General features: G+C 39.1%; 1 pseudogene; it reads right to left on the bottom strand.

Moving 5' to 3' along the window:
* Positions 1–880: 880 nt before the first annotated feature.
* LOC131822120 (peptidyl-prolyl cis-trans isomerase FKBP3-like) overlaps positions 881–15,477 on the bottom strand; it is a 33,420-nt pseudogene continuing 18,823 nt past the window's right edge.

The following is a 15,477-nucleotide window of genomic DNA, read 5'->3' as shown; positions in this document are numbered from 1 at the left end:
CTTACTCTTTCCTTGAAACCAACTTCCATACTTTATGACCCAGCATTTCCACTCTTATATTTGTAGCTGAAAGAAATGTGTGCATAGTGCATCAAAAGACATGTGTAAGAATGTTCATTGGGCATGACACGTCCTGACCAAATGTGACTTTATCCAGGAATGTAAAGTTGGGTTTAAATTTAGAAATCAAACAATTGGGCGCTTGGGTGGCTCAGTGGGTTAAAGCCTCTACCTTTGGCTCAGGTCATGGTCTCGGGGTACTGGGATCGAGCCCCACATTGGGGGTCTCTGCTCAGCGGGGAGCCTGCTTCCTCCTCTCTGCCTGCCTCTCTGCCTACTTGTGATTTTTGTCAAATAAATAAATGAAATCTTTAAAAAAAATCAAACAATTTAATTCATCCCATTAAGAGGACAAAGGGGGAAATCATGTGATTATTTCAATAGATGTAGAAAGTTCATTGACAATATTAAATATCCTTTCATGATAAAAACTCTTAGCAAAGTAGGAGAAGAGAGTATTCTTTCTTTTAAATTTTAAATCCTATATAATTAACATGCAGTGCTATATTAGTTTTAGGTATACAATATAATGATTCAAAATTCTTTTTTTTGACAATGGATGTATATTTATTGAGCCTTTTAGTTTACGACAAGAGGTAAAAGGGAAGCCAGTTCTTAACCAGTATTTTATACAGATGTAGTAAAATATTTCAAACTTTAGGGAATTATAATGGATTACATATCTTAAAAGTTGGGGACTGAGTAAACAATATTTAGCTTCCCGAATTTTCAAGTTGACTCCTCCCTAACAGTGGTAACCAGGTTTCATTAGTTCCATAAGCTTTTCAAGGCTATGTTTTATTGTTGCATCATAATGTCTTTATATCTGAAGCAGTGCTCTTTTAATACCTACTAATTCCACTTTGAAATGGAGTTTTGCATTTGGTGGAATTTTGGCATCAGGCCATTCTTTCTTTCCATAAGCCCATTCTGGTTCAGTCTCTAGTTGCGCATTTTCTGCTTTACTCATAGTCAAGAGCGCTTTATTCCATCCTCTGAGAACTTTGCCTGTTATAAGCTTAAAACTTAAGGGCAGGCATTTTTCTTCTTTGAACTCATTTGAATATAGTATCAAAACCAGTCCCATCCTGTAGCGTTCCTGTATACCAGCAGTGAACAGCACTTCCTGTTTGGGGAGGGTTGGTTTTAACTCCTTTTTTAAGAACACAATTTATATATTTTGGTGGACCCTCCTCCAGAGTCTCTCCAGACTTGGTTTCTTTGGGTTTATCTTCATTAAGCTTCACTTCACCTGCTCAGACACTTTACTTACACTTTCAGTACCCTTGAAATGCTTACTTTTAAAAAGATGATTAAAGGCTATAACTAAATGGTCCTTGGTAGCTGTTTTGTCCACATTTTCAGTGTTTCCTAGTAACTTCTGTTCTGCAAGAAACAAATCCAAACCGTGGTTCTTTAAAAGCTTGATGATGCCCTTCTTGGGTAGCTACTTGATGCTCCTTGGTCTAGGTCCGCTGTGGAATGGCCTCTACCATCTTACCCAATTCACGATTCAACATTGAACATTCACCATTACTCAGTGCTCATCATGATGAGTATATTCTTTTTTTTTTTTAAGATTTTATTTATTTGACAAAGACACATGGAGAGAGTAAACATAAGCAGGGAGAGTGGGAGAGGGAGAAACAGGCTTCCCGCTGACCAGGGAGCCTGACTCGGGGCTCGATCCCAGGACCCTGGGATCATGACTTGAACCCAGGATAGATGCCCAATGACCGAACCACCCAGGTGCCCTATGATGAGTGTGTTCTTAATCCCCTTTACCTATTTCATCTATCACCCCCCCCCTTCTTGTTACTACTAGATTGTTCTCTGTATTTCACAGTGATTTTTTTTTTTTTTTTTTTTTTTTTTTTTTTGGTAAAGATATTTATTTATTTATTTATTTGAGAGAGAGTGAGTGAGTACAAGCCAGGTGAGTGTGAGAGGGAGAAGCAGGCTCCCTACAGAGCAGGGAGCCCGATGCCTGGCTTGATCCAAGGATCCTGGGATCATGACCTGAGCCGAAGGCAGACAGACGCTTAACAACTGAGCTACCCAGGCCCCCCTTCGGAGTGATTTTCATTTGTCTCTTTTTTCTTTGTTTGTTTTGTTTCTTAAATTCCACATATGAGTGAAATTATGTATTTGTCTTTCTCTGGCTGATTGATTTCACTGAGCATTATACTCTAGATTCATCCATATTTTTGCAAGTGGCAAGAGGTCATTCCTCTTTATAGCTCAGTGATCTATTATACACACACATACATCAATGCACAGACAACCCCCCCCCCCATGTCGTCTTATCCTTTCATGTATTGATGGGCACTTGGCTTCCTTCCATAATTTGGCTATTGTAAATAACACTGCAATAAAGGGGTGCATATATCTTTTCAAATTAGTGTTTTTGTACTTTTTGGGTAAATAGTAGTGGAATTATTGGATCCTATAGTAATTCTGTTTTTAATTTTTTGAGGAACCTCCATACTGTCTGCCACAGTGGCTGTACCAGTTTGCATTTGCAGCAACAGTGCAGAAGTGTTCCCTTTCCTCCACCTTCTCACCAGCACTTATTTCTTGTGTTTTTGATGCTAACCATACTGACAGGTGCTATCTTTTTGTGGTTTTGATGTGCATTTCCCTGATGATGAGTGATGTTGAGCGTCTTTTCATGTGTCTGTTGGCCATCTGGATGTCTTCTTTGGAGAAATGTCTGCTCATGTCTTCTGTTCATTTTTAATTTGGATTATTTGTGGGTTTCTTGGGTGTTGAGTTGTATAATTTCTTTATATATTTTGGATACTAACCCCTTAGTCATATATGTTGTTTGCAAATATCTTCTCCCATCCCATAGGTTGCCTTTTAGTTTTGTTGATTATTTCCTCTGTGTAGAAGCTTTTTATTTTGGTGTAGTCACAGTAGTGTATTTTTGCTCCCCCCCGCCCTTGCCTCAGGAGGTACAGCTAGGAAAATGTTACTATGGCCAATGTCTGAGAAATTACTGCCTGTGCTCTCTTCTAGGATTTTTATGGTTTCAGGTATCACATTTAGGTCTTTAATCCATTTTGAATTTATTTTTCTGTAAGAAAGTGGCCCAGTTTCATTCTTTTGCATGTGGCTTGTCCAGTTTTCCCAGCACCATTTGTTGAAGAGACTTTTCCCCCATTGTATGTTCTTTCCTCCTTTGCCGAAGATTATTTGACCATATAATTATGGGCTTATTTCTGGGTTTTCTATTCTGTTCTATCAAGCTATGTGTCTATTTTTATGCTGTACCATAATGTTTTGATCACTAGAATTTTATAATATAACTTGAAGTACAGAATTGTGATGCTAGTTTTGTTTTTCCTTATCAAGGTTGCTTTGGCTATTTGGAGTCTTTTGTGGTTCCATACTAATTTTAGTATTCTTTGTTCTAGCACTGTAAGAAATGCTGTTGATATTTTGATAGGGATTGCACAAGTGTGTAGATTGCTTTGGGTAGTATAGACATTTGAACAGTATTTTTTCTTCTGTTCCATGAGCATGGAATGTTTTCCAATTTCTTTGGTCTTCTTCAATTTCTTTCATCCGTATTTTATACTTTTCGGAGTATAGGTCTTTCACTTTCTTGGTTCGGTTTATTCCTAAGTATTTTATTATTTTTGGTGCAATTGTAAATGGGATTGTTTTCTTAATTTCTCTTTCTGCTACTTTATTATCAGTGTATACAAATGCAATGAATTTCTGTATGTTGATTATTGAGTTCACTTGCCAGTTCTATGAATTTTTTGGCAAAGTCTTACAGGTTTGGTTTTGTTTTTTTTATAGAGGGGGAGGGGCCATGGGAGGGGAAGAGAAAGAATTTCAAGCAGTCTCCATACCCAGTGTGGGGTCTGATGTGGGGCCTGCTCTCACAATCCCGAGATCATGACCTGAGCTGAAATCAAGAGTCAGATGCTTAACTGACTGAGCCACCCAGGCACCCCAGATTTTCTGTATATGCTATCATGTCCTCTGAAAATAGTGAAGGTTTTACTGCTTTCCTACCAATCTGGATGCCTTTTATTACTTTTTGTTGTCTGATTGCTATAGCTAGGACTTCCAGGATTGTGTTGGGTAAAGGTGGTGAGAATGGACATCCTTGTCTTGTTCCTGGCCTTAGGGGGAACGTTCTCAGTTTTTCACCTTTGAGGATGATGTTAACTGTGGATTCTTTATATGTGGCCTATATTATGTTAAGATATGTTCCATATAAGTCTACTTTGTTGAGAGTTTTTATCATGAATGGGTGTTGTATTTTATCAAATGCTTTTTCTGCATCTATTGAAATGATCATATGTTTCTTTTCCTTTCTCTTATTGATGTGATGTATCATGTTGATTGATTTGCAACCCTTGCATCCCAGGAATAAATCTCACTTGATCATGGTGTATGATTCTTTTAGTGTATTGTTGGATTTGGTCTGCTAATGTTTTGTTCAGAATTTTGGCATTTATGTCCATCAGAGATATTGGCCCATAGTTCTCCCCCCACTTTTTGTAGTGTTTTCTATCTGGTTTTGGTATCAGGGTAATGCTAGCCTCATAGAATGAATTTGGATTTTCCTTCTTCTTCTATTTTTTGGAATAGTGTGAGAAGAATACATATTAACTCTTCTTTAATGTTTGGTGGAATTCATCTTTGAAGCCATCTGGTCCTAGACTTTTGTCTGTTGGGAGTTTTTTGAATACTGATTCAATTCATTGCTGGTAATAAGTCTGTTCAATTTTCTATTTCTTCATGATTCAGTTTTAGTAGGTTATGGGTTTCTAGGCATTTATCTGTTTCTTCTAGGTTGTCCAATTTGTAGGCATATAATTTTTCATAATATTCTTCTATAATTGTTTGTATTTCTGTGATGTCAGTTGTTATTTCTCTTTCATTTCTGAATTTGCTTATTTGAGTCTTTTCTCTTTCTCTCTCTCTTGATGATTCTGGATAGAAGTTTATGACTTTTGTTTATCTTTTCAAGGAAGCAGCTCCTAGTTTCATTGTTCTATTGTTTTTTAGTTTCTAATACATTTATTTCTGCTCTAATCTTTATTATTTCTTTCTTTCTACTGGTTTTGGGTTTTGTTTGTTGTTATTTTTCTATCTCCTATAGGTATAAAGTTGGGTTCTTTATTTGAGAATTTTCTTGCTTCATGAGGTAGGCTTGTATTGCTGTGAACTTCCCTCTTAGAACAGCCTTTTCTGCATCCCAGATTTTGGACTGTTGTATTTCATTTTCATTTCTCTCTGTGTATTTTTTAACTTCCTCTTTGACTTCTTGGTTGACCCAATCACTGTTTAATAGCATGTTATTTAACCTCCACATATCTGTGTTCTTTCAAGATTTTTTTTCTTGTAATTTCTAGTTTCATAGCATTGTGGTTGGAAAAGATGCATGATATGACTTCAGTCTTTTTGAATTTGCTAAGACTTGTTTTGTGGCCCAATACATGATCAGTTCTAGGGAATATTCCATATGTACTTGAAATGAGTGTGTGTTCTGTTTTTGGGTGGAATTTTCTGAATATATCCGTTAGAGCCATCTAGTCCAATGTATCATTCAAAGACTCTTTGTTTGTTTTCTGTTTGGATTATCTATCCATTGATGTAAGTGAGGTGTCTCAAACCATTTTTTGTATCACTATTGATTACTCCTTTTATGTTTGTTTTTAGTTGTATTATGTATTTGGATGCTCCCATGTTGGTGCCTAAATATTTACAATTGTTGTATCTTCTTGTCAAACTGTGCACTTTATGATCATATAGTATCCTTCTTTGTCTCTTGTTACAGTCTTTGTTTTGAAGTCTGTTTTGTCCAATATTAGTATTGTTACCCTGGCTTTCTTTCAACTTCCATTTACAGGATAAATGCTTTTTCCATCCCTTCACTTTCAATCTGTATGTGTCTTTAAGTGTGAAACGAATACTTGTTTGCAGCATATAGAAGGGTCTTGCTTTCTTATGCATCCTGTCACCCTTTGTCTTTTGATTGATTCATTTAGTCAATTTATACTCAGAGTAACTATCGATAAATATGTGCTTATTGCCATTTTGTTACTTGTTTTATGATTGTTTTGTAGTTAGGGTTTCCTTTCTTGCTCTCTTTCAGCTTGCTGTCTTTCTTTAGTGACAGGTTTGCATTCCTTTTTCTTTATATTTTACTTATCTATTTCAAGTTATTGACTTATATAGAGTGACCATTAGGTTTATGTATAACATTTTCTGCATATAGCATTCTTTTTTTTAAAAAGATTTTATTTATTTATTTGATAGACAGAGATTACAAGTAGGCAGAGAGGAAGGCAGAGAGAGAGAGAGGAGGAAGCAGGTTCCCCACTGAGCAGAGAGCCTGATGCGGGGCTTGATCCCAGGATCCTGAGACCATGACCTGAGCCGAAGGCAGAGGCTTCAACCTACTGAGCCACCCAGGCACCCCTGCATATAGCATTCTATATTAAGTTGATGGTTGCTTAAGTTTGAACCCATTCCAAAAGCACTAAATTTTTACTCCTCTCTCCCCTACATTTTAGGTATATTGTGTTATACTTTACATCTTGCTATTTTGTGAATCCTTTGATTGATTTTTATGCATATACTTAATTTTACTGCCTTTGTGCCTTCTACTTTTCATACTTCTGCTTATGGACTTTCCTTTCTACTCAAGGAGTCCCCTTTAACATTTCTTCTAGGGCTGGTTTAGTGGTCATGAACTCCTTTAACTTTTGTTTGTCTAGGAAATTCTTTATTTCTCCTTCTGTTCTGAATGATGCCATTGCTGGATAGAGTATTCTTGGCTGCAAATGTTCCTTTCAGCATTTTGGAAATAGCATGCCACTCTGTTCTGGCCTGCAAAGTTTCTGTTGAAAAATCAGCTGATAGCTTATGGGTTTTCCCTTGTACATAACTGTTTTCTTTCTTTCTTTCTTTCTTTTTTTTTTTTTTGGTGCCTTTAAATTCTCTGTCTCTACTTTTTGCCATTTTAATTACTGTGTGTCTTGGTGTGGACCACCTTTGGTTGATTTTGTTGGGATCTCTTGGATCTGGATTTCTATTTCCTTCTCCACATTTGAGAAATTTTCAGCAATTTTTTTCCTCAATACATTTTCTGCCCCCCCCCCCTCCTTCTGGGATCCTTATAATATAATGACCTTGATGGTGTCACTGAGTTTCTGTAATCCATTTTCATTTTTTATTATTCTTTTTTCTCTCTCCTGTTCAGCCTAGCTGCTTTCTAATACTCTGTCCTTCAGGTCACCAATCCATTCTTGTGCTCTTTCATTCTATTATTTATTCCCTTTAGTGTGTTTTTAATTTCAGCTATTGAGTTCTTCATCTCTGATTGGTTCTTTTTTATGTTTTATATGTCTTTGTTGAGGGTCTCACTGAGATCCTCCATTCTTTCCTCAAGTCCAGTGACAATTATGAGAATTACTTTAAATTTTCTGTCAGGCTTACTTATCTCTGTTTTGTTTAGCTCTCTCACTGTGATTTTGTCCTATTCTCTCATTTGGGACACATTCCTCTGTCTCCTCATTTTGTCTAATTCTCTGTGTCTGTTTCTCTGTGTTAAGAAAGTCAGCTTCTTCTCCTGCTTATGAAGAAGAGGTCCTGAGCTCCCTGCAGTGCAATGTGCCAGAACCTCGTTCTTCAGGGGTGTCTCCTGTGTGTGTTGCATGTACCCTACTGTTGTGGCTGAGCTGCATTTGCCTGCAGTTCAGTCTGCAATGGCTTTCTTTGCCTGTTATGGGCAGGGTTTGGTCATGGTGGTGTTAGTGTGCCAGATTGGGGCTACCTTGGGCTTGAGTTCGGTCAGACCAGGTGTTTGCCCGAGCTGCAGTAGCAGTGAACTGCAGGGCACTCTCCCTGTGTTATCCCCTGAAAAGCTTCCATTGGTAGGTGGGGCCTGCAGGCAGACCAGATGTCTGCCCCTAGCTGACTGCTGGGGCCTCAGTTAGACTGGTGTGTGTGTGTGTGTGTGTGTGTGTGTGTGTCTTTCTTTTCCTCTCTGTTCAGGGCAGGAGTCACTTTGGGGTGGTGCTAATCACTGTTAGGGCTGCTTTCATACTGCTACTTGTGGCACCACTTTGGATGGACTCCTGTGGAGGTGCTGCTGGAGTGGGAGGGTCTGCAGAAGTACGCAGAAGTACGTAGACATAGGGTGTGTGATATTAGCAAGGTCTGGGCTGGTTTGCTGTGGGAGGGGACTCGTTGCTGCTTTGGAAAACTCCTGCCATGGCTGGTTGGAGGGGGTGAGTCTGCAGAAGAGTTCAGGGGTGAGTGCACTATTAGCAAGCTCGAGGGAGAGTGTTCACACTCTGCTGGTTCCCACAGATGTCTGTGTATCTAGGCTAGGGGATGGGGAGTGAAATGGTGCCTACAAGCTCTTTTGCTCCTTGAGCAGTTTCTTAAGTTTTCCTGCCCCTCCACCACATCCTGAGATTAGTAAACAAATCTCCATCCTGTATACCACAGGCATTTTTCAAACTGCTGCTTCTATGCTGTATCTCTCTGGGGCTGTTTGTTGTGTTGTCTCTTTAAGGGTGGGGACTGTTTCCTGTCACCCTTTGGCGCTTCCAGAGTCAAGCCCACTGATTTTTAAAGTTCTACTTGTTAAGTCCCACTGATTGTAAGAACTCATCAAGGTAAGCCTCTCTAGTTTTCAAAGCCAAATGTTATGGGGATTTGTCTTCCCGGTGCTTGTTCCCCATTCCTGGGCTGCCTGGGGTGGGGTCTGCTCTTCTTTCCTCTATGCCCACAACACCCCTCCCTCCCGTGGACAGTCCTACAGGTCAGCTTGGTTCCTGACCATGTTTTTGCCCTTCCTACCCTTTTAATATGGCCTCTACTCTATATTTAGCCGTGGAGAGTATGTTCTGCCAGTCTTCGGGTTTTTTTTCTGGGTTATTAAGGCTGATGTGGTGTTATCTAGGTGTATCACAAGTAGGCAGAGAAGCAGGCAGAGAGAGAGGGGGAAGGAGGCTCCTGCTGAGCAGAGAGCCCGATGTGGGCCTTGATCCCAGGACTCTGGGATCATGACCTGAGCCAAAGGCAGAGGCTTAACCCATTGAGCCACCCAGGTGCTCAGAAGAGAATATTCTTAATCTCTAAAAAACCTACTGCAAACATACTAAATGGTAAAATGTTGAAAACTTTTTCTTGGAGATCAGGAACAAGACAAGGATGCCCCATGTGTTTTGGTGGAACTTAACAAACTGATTTTAAAATTCATATACAAATACAAGAAGCTAAGGATAGCCATTACCCTATTGAAATAGAAGAATAAAGAGGAAGACTTTATCCACTAGATAACAAGAGTATTACAAAGCCTTAGAAATCAAGACAGTATATATTTTCTTCAGGGATAGAAAAAAAAATAGGGGGTGCCTGGGTGGCTAGTGAGTTAAAGCCTCTGCCTTCGACTCAGGTCATGATCTCAGGGTCCTGGGATCGAGCCCCGCGTTGGGCTCTTTGCTCTGTGGGGAGCCTGCTTCCTACCTTCTCTCTCTCTGCCTGCCTCTCTGCCTACTTGTGATCTCTCTCTCTGTCAAATAAATAAAATCTTTAAAAAAAAATAGACCAGTGGAATAGAATGAAGAACCCAGAAATATAGCCATGCAGAAGGTCAGTATTTGACATATTTTGTACTGTAGAACAGAGGAGAAATGTCAGTCCTTAGAATAAATAGTACTGAGATGAGTGATAATTAAGTTAAATTAAACCCCATCTCACACTGTACTCCCTAATATATTCCTACACATGTATTAAAAACCTGAACATGAGAAATAAAAAGCTTGTAGAAGGTAATATAGGGAAATATCTTCATGAGCTTGTGAGTAGGGAAGAATTTCATAAACAAGGTACAAAACATATCCTAACTATAAGGAAAAGGGACTTCTGTTCATAAAAAAACAAAACAAAACAAACAAACAAAGAGTGAAAAGATAAACCACAGAGTGAGGTAAGGTATTTTCAATTCAGAAAACTGAGAAAACTAGTATTTTGATGTATAAGAACTCTCATATAGGCATGGCCTGAGGAAAAGGCTGGGGTTGTGTTGAGAGAAAAATTGGGGGAAAACTGAGGCCAGGGAACTTTTGTCTCATTCATGGTTTGAAAGTCTCAGAAGAGTCCTCTGGACAGAGACCAGTGTGCCAACATGGGATGACTTAGCCTAGTCAAGAGAGGAATTATTAGACAATGTGAGTGTCTTAGGTCATGTTCAATAGAAGCAGAGCTTGAGACAAAGATTCTGGTACATGCTGTTTATTGGAGGAGTGCTCTCAGGAGAGAGGGAGTGAGGGAAGTGGGAAGTGGGACAGGGCAGGGGAAGGTACTAAGCAAGGATGTGTTCTTAGCTCTAGCCTGATCTCATAGGGAGTTCTTTAGTATGAATTGTACCATAGAGTTGGTTCCCCTTGAGTCAAGGGGGACAGAATTCCATCCCCCCCCCGTAGCATTTAGTCCTTGGCTGTGAGCTGTACCCCAAAGGAGGGGGTAAGCCTATCTTCCTGGGTAAAATGGCCCCCACACAGTTGGGTGACATTCTTTAAAGAAAGGGACATTTGCAAGTAGTTAGCAACCAACACACAGCCTCTGGAAGGATTGTTGAATTGGTTGGCAAAGGGGATCACTGTGGAGCACCAATAGTGTCCTCTGCAGTGAGGACTTGGTTAACCTTAGTCAACCTTAGTTAGGTTAACCTGAGTCAACCTTAGTTTCCATGTGGTATGGACCCTGTGTTGGAAGCCTGCAAGAGGCTGGCCACCACAGAGAATAAAGAGTGAATCCTGTTTCCCAGGGTGAGAAGGAAGTTGTGATGGGGAGTGAGAAGGATTTCTAGAGATGAGATTAAAGCAGCTAGAGGGAGAGGGCCAATATGTTCCTAGAATAGTGACTGAGCCAAAACAAAAACAAAAACAAAAACAGAAATAGACAACAAGGTCATCAGCTTTGGACTCTGACCTCAAGGCTAGCAGGGAACACAGCACCAGAGAATACAAGGACACCTTTTCTCCAATACCAGTTTCATTTCCATTGACCAGGCTCCATTGAGAAGCCCCCAGGGATCAGAATAATATATCAGGTTTTTAGGAAATAGAGAAACTATATTTATACCGTGCATCTAGGTTGTAGTAAAAGTGAAATTTCAATGCCTACTTTGAAACACTTGAAGGCAGCTAGATTGTTACATTCAAACGCATAAATGAAGTAAACAAAAATCTGACCTTTGACAAACAAGATTGTAAAACCTTTGAGAGTGGGGTCATGTAACCCACACAGCAAAGTGTTAGATAATTCTCTTTTACCTCATATTATATTTTCTCATGGTATTTGAAACTCATCTCCTTGCTTTTTTTCCCCAACCCAGATGTCCTACTGAGTGCCACTGGTAAAAGTCAAAAGACACTGTGGAAAAAGAAGCTCTAGCTATAAACTGTATTGGTGTATCTGTTACTAATTTAGAGAAAAATCAATTTAGACCCACACCTCACCCCATAATGCCAGATGAATAAAATATATATAGAAACTTAATTCATAAAGAAAAACACTGAATTTTATGAGGTCTCTGGAGTTCTCTCTAAAGTTTATAAGCCTTTAAGTGATAGACCTTACAATTATGACTGAAAAATCTGACTACATAAAAAACTTAAAACTTTATATATAAGAAATTTTAAAAGCATAGAGGAAATATTTTTTAACAAATGGAAAACAGGCTTAATATCTTAGACAAATTAAAAGGAAAATATTAATATCACAATAATAAAAAAAAGGACAAGACAATTCCAAATGAGGAACTATATTCAGTAAACAGATATAAATGGGAAAGTGTTAAGCCTTTCACTTCAATCTTAAATACTTACTGAGCATCTACAGTGGGCCAGGCACAGTTCTAGGCACTTTATCAAAGGAGTTCTAGGTATAGACACCAAAGACTACAAATCAAATTACTAATCAGATACTAGTGAAAGTGATACATATATATATATATATATGTATGTATGTATGTATATATATATATATATATATATTTATTTATTATTTTTAAAAGATTTTATTTATTTATTTATTTGACAGACAGAAATCACAAGTAGGCAGAGAGGCAGGCAGAGAGAGAGAGAGAGAGAGGAGAAAGTAGGCTCCCTGCTGAGCAGAGAGCCTGATGTGGGGCTTGATCCCAGGACCCTGGGATCATGACCTGAGCTGAAGGCAGAGGCTTTAACCCACTGAGCCACCCAGGTGCCCCTAGATTTATTTATTTTAGAGAAATCATGAGAGAGAGAGAATGAACATGAGCAGGAGGGGTAGAGAGAGGGAGAGATAATCTCAGGCAAGCTCTGGGTAAAGTGTGAAGCTTGACACAGGGCATGATCTCACAATCCTGATATCATAACCTAGACCAAAACCAAGAGTTGAATGTTTGACCGGTTGTGCCACCTAGTCCTCCCAAAACTGATACTTTTATATACTTCCAATGAAAGTAAAATTACACAATCCCATTTGGATTTGGCCATACCTGTCAATTGAGAGCATTGTTCAAATCCTTTAACTTAGGAATTCCACTTTGGGGAACATATCTTTATTTTTTATTTTATTTTTTTTTAGATTTTATTTATTTATCAGAGAGAGAGAGGGGAGAGAGCGAGCACAGGCAGACAGAATGGCAGGCAGAGGCAGAGGGAGAAGCAGGCTCCCTGCCGAGCAAGGAGCCTGATGTGGGACTCGATCCCAGGACGCTGGGATCATGACCTGAGCCGAAGGCAGCTGCTTAACCAACTGAGCCACCCAGGCGTCCCGGGGAACATATCTTTAAAGGGAAAAATAATCCCAAGAGAGGAAGAAAAAATTATATGCCTGAAGATGCTCATCACATTGTATTTTGTAGAGAGAAAACATATATGACAACACCTTAAGTATTAAGTATTTTAATCCAAGTTTTATTAAAATTAATTTTTCTATAGAATTCTTTTTCATAGACTATAAAGAATCTTGAGAACACACCTTCAGAAAGAAAGGGACCCATAATTTTAATGAGCATCCTGTTAAGATTATAGGGCTATGATGTAGTTCATATAGTAATATGGTTTTGCTTTGGTGAAGTGTTTGGAGCCCAGGCCCACCTAAGAACCAGCCTCTAACCCAGAAGAGAGTTTCTAAAACATAAAGAGGGTAAAGTCTCTTGAGAATGTACTTTTCTAGATTTTCCACGGTGTGAACATCTCATGTGGTTTTCAGTAAGGTTAGATGAGGCAGCTCCAACTTACCTACTGGACACAGGCCTTGAACTCAGAAGGAATGAGAATGAATCCCTTATTCTATACAGATGAAGCTTTTCACAGAAAGGACATGAGCCTTGTTATCAGTTAGAGAGTTCAGAAGAACAGGCAAACTATATGCTTGGGTTTCAGGCTAAATACTGAGAGCTGTCATAGGAGCTCTCCAAGGTGCTGAAACACTGCCTGCACCTCTCTCCAACCTGATGGAATCTTCATCTCACTAATGTCTCTCCCCTTAAAGGATTCACTACCTCTTCTTGCCTTGACACTTGTCCTCTGGACTCCAGCTCCTTGACACAATCTATCTGTGACCCATGCCTAGTGGGACTTTAGTCACTGTTTTTTTATCTGCATGTACTGGCAGCTTCATTCATCAGTGTCCTTTTAAAGGAAGTCTGTTTGAGTTTATCTCAGTAGGAGACAATATATGTTTTATTAGCTTTTGGTTGTACTACCAGGAAGGAAAGGAACTCAAGAGAGATAATTTTCAGATAACTACTAGAAGAACACATGGAAGAAACAGAAAGAAGTCACCTTCAGAGAGTTGACTATATGTGGCTCATTTGTCGTACTTTTCAGTCTTTCAGTTACTTAGGTAGCAACTGGGTACAGCAGGGTGCCTGTTAAGGTTGGTGCTGGTAAACAAATGAATATTAAACTATGCACTAGAAGAACAAAGTTCTAGTCCTGACTTTATTTTTTTAAAAAGATTTTATTTATTTATTTGGCAGAGAGCGAGAGAAAAAGATAGAAAGCACTAGCAAGGGGAGCAGCAGGTGGAGGCAGATGCAGAAGGAGAAGCAGACTCCCAGCTGAGCAGGGAGCCCAATGTGGGGCTCCATCCCAGGACCCTTGGACCCTGAGCCAAAGGCAGATGCTTAACCAACTGAGCCGCCCAGGTGTTCGGTGACTTTATTTATTTTTTTAAAAAACTAATTGTATAACACTGGGCAAATAACTTAACTTCTCTGTATTAATGTAAGGTAACTGCTGCAACAAACAACCCCCAAATTGTGATCACTTAAAACAACACAAGCTTCTTTCTCACTCATACAATATCAATACATATTCCTAGTTGACTGGTTTTCCTGGACACTTTCCTCCAAGTGGTGACTCAAACTTCTTCCAGATTATCGCCTCGCTATTCTCTAAGTTTTTTGAGTAGTCTTCATTCAGCTAGTCATTGAGGGAAAAAATGGGGGTGTGTGCTCTCTCTGACTGTGCTAACCCATCATTCTCACTGGGACCACTGCCCAGTTCAGTAGGGGACAGTCAAGACCAGTGTTCTAAACCTTTGGTTCTTCTTCAGTGGGCTCCTGCTGGGGCCTGTTTTGGGCAATCTGTTCTCTTGCACCCAGTTTTCTCCCAGCTCTTCATAGGAGTTGTTCTACCATCACCTTGGAATGCTGTTCTCTCTCTGCTTATTCCCTGACATCTGTACTCTAGCTTCTGACACCTGGTCTTGTTAACACCCAATAAATATTTGCTAAACTGCTGGTGTTAAAAAAAAAAAAAAGAATGGGGAGCTTATATTTTTGAGGATTTTATGGGTCAGGCCTTGAAGTGGTACAAATCACTTCTACCTACTTTCTATTGGACAGGGCCCATCACACATTCACACCTAACTGCAAAGGATTGAAATTGTAGTCTTGATGTATGCCAAAAAGGAAAAGGGGCATAGTTTGGTCCAAATAATTGGCCTTACTCTAGATTTTGGTTTCCTCAATGGTAAAATGATTCAAACAATATCTATTCTTCCTTCTCCTAGAGTTGTTGTAAAGGTCAAAGAAAATGTGTGAAAATGTCTTGAAAAGTGTAAATCAATGTATACAGAATATACAGGAAGGGAATCCTTAATCCTTGGCTTACCTACCTTTGAGTGTTAATTTTAGGAGTGGAAAAAAAAGTGGAAAAAAGGTATTCTTTTTGGTGGGACTCCTTAGTTGGTCACAGTATATTATCAAATATAAGTATATTTAATGGGATAATCTATTTTCTCATGTGGGGTGAAAGTAGAGATTATAAATGAACCTTTGACATTTCATAATTTGAATGCCTTGGTGGAATTATACTAGGATGGAGTTAAAGGAAAGTACCATTTTGTGTTCAGCCCAATTTTTTGCCAGGCTAC

The sequence above is a fragment of the Mustela lutreola genome, chromosome X (assembly GCF_030435805.1).
Source record: "Mustela lutreola isolate mMusLut2 chromosome X, mMusLut2.pri, whole genome shotgun sequence".
NCBI lineage: Eukaryota > Metazoa > Chordata > Mammalia > Carnivora > Mustelidae > Mustela > Mustela lutreola.
Note: the sequence above shows the minus strand (reverse complement) of the source record. Positions and strands in the feature narration are given on the sequence as shown.